Below are 1,982 nucleotides of genomic sequence, written 5' to 3'. Positions count from 1 at the left end.
TCGGTTTATAGATGCTTGCTTCTACAGAGTGTTTTTCATGAGATTATCTTCCTCAAAGAAAATTATACGAAAAGTTAAAGAAAATGTTCCATGACATGGATTTCCATCATTTGCATTATATTTTTTAAGTTGCTAAAGCAAATAAATATATCTGTTGGAGTGCTACTATAGTTGTCAAAAAGGAATAGCTTAGCCTAATTTATATTAAACGTATTAATTAATAACATTAATTACAGGGGAATTGACTAAAATATTTAGAGGCATTTACTTGTTTACTACTTGAATTGCCATAATTAGAAAAGGAATTAACTGTCGTAACCTTTCATAGCAGGCGTCTTTCAAACTCCAACAGTAATTAATTGTTGCAACCGTTCCTCTCATTTTGGAAAAACATAACTTTTGATAATACAAAAAGGAATTAAAAAAGAAGGAAAAATGGCAAAAAAAAAACAGGAAAAAAGATAAATAGCAATCTTCACCTATGAAAAATATTACATGACTCTTCTATGTCCCTCCTTTATATTAATATATAGATTCCTTCCGTCTCATTTGATGTTATGGTATTTGATTGGATATAGAGTTTAACAAGATTTTTTTTTAAAACTTACACATTCGTCTAGCTATAAATCATCTATTAAGGATAAACAGAAAAGTTTAAAATTATATTATATTGTTCCTAAGTATAAAAATATATCATTGTTTTTTAACATACTAAAAAAGCAAAAGTGTTAAATACAGAAGCATATATATCTCCCATCCATAAAATTGCAGAAAACTACTTCCGCGCGACTTTAGTCACTGACCTATTTGCCAACCCTAAGCGGTCAATTACCTAACTTCATATATAGCAAAATAAAAGTGTGCATTTATAGATGTATGCATGTTTGATGACGCCTGCGTCCTTTATATGGCCACCACTTTTTTCAACGGCATCACTATTAATCACTTGCTCTTTTAGTTGTGGCCTCAAAAAGATAAAATATTGCCTCTGCTGTCATGTCATCGTATTTGATTGTATTAGACTCAGGGGCGAATGTAGAATAGTGGCGTTCAATTTATTTGAATACAATGTAAAAATTTACTAATATTGTACCCAATAACAGGTCTGAACCCATAAGTTCAATCTGAAAAAAATCGTAAGTTTGAAAGTACAATGAATGAATACAATGTAAAAAATCTTAAAAATTAATTAAACCTTAAAAATCATAAGATTGCACCTATATTTGCTATCAACATGTCACTATATGGTAGTTGCAATAACATCAAGTTGGGGCTAAGGTTCCTTTTTATAAGGTGATAACGGTTTTTTGTGGTCCAAGCAAAAGAAAAACAAGGTAATTTAGTAGTACACGGTATGTACAAATAACAAGCAATTTATAAAAGAGTAGCCCCCGGCGAGGATCGAACTCGCGACCTTTCGCTTACGAAGCGAACGCACTACCACTATGCTACGGAGGCTTCTTGAGCTGTTATTTGTCAACAAAAATTATTCATAAAGTAAAGAAAGGAGAAATAATCCAACGAAGGCAGATCCAAATTTAAACTAGTGTTCTTTTCTGACTTTTTGTTGATTGTTAAATTTTTTCTAAAGCACTTGCAAAATTTATAACCAAACCCCATATTTTTCGAGTCATTTTTTTGGGTGAAATTTACGAAATACTTAGCAAAATTAATGTCTCTTCGCATAATATGAATTTCAAATATTTATGATCTAGATGGGTAAATGTGTCAAGCTTATTTCCAGTTCATGGATGGAATATGCAATAGGGAATTCTGAAGAGTTAGTTGGCAGTTGCTATTATTCTGGAAGAATTGCAGGTGACATTTTAATTAGCACTAGTTTCTCGGTACGTGTGTTGCACGTGAATACTGATTCATGTAGTACATAATTTTTTAAAATAATATCAACTATTATTAAACAAAAATTTGAGTAAATAATTACTCATGAAATAATAAAGTACAAGTTTCTATGAATGATCAAT

The 1,982-nt window shown here is 30.7% G+C and overlaps 1 non-coding gene across 1 annotated transcript; it reads right to left on the bottom strand.

The window, feature by feature from the left end:
• Positions 1-1,386: 1,386 nt before the first annotated feature.
• On the bottom strand, positions 1,387-1,458 carry TRNAT-CGU (transfer RNA threonine (anticodon CGU)). Its single transcript has one exon. It is a non-coding gene; the product is annotated as a tRNA-Thr (tRNA).
• Between the last annotated feature and the right edge of the window lie 524 nt (positions 1,459-1,982).

This window comes from Nicotiana tabacum, chromosome 20 (assembly GCF_000715075.1).
Source record: "Nicotiana tabacum cultivar K326 chromosome 20, ASM71507v2, whole genome shotgun sequence".
Classification (NCBI taxonomy): domain Eukaryota; kingdom Viridiplantae; phylum Streptophyta; class Magnoliopsida; order Solanales; family Solanaceae; genus Nicotiana; species Nicotiana tabacum.
Note: the sequence above shows the minus strand (reverse complement) of the source record. Positions and strands in the feature narration are given on the sequence as shown.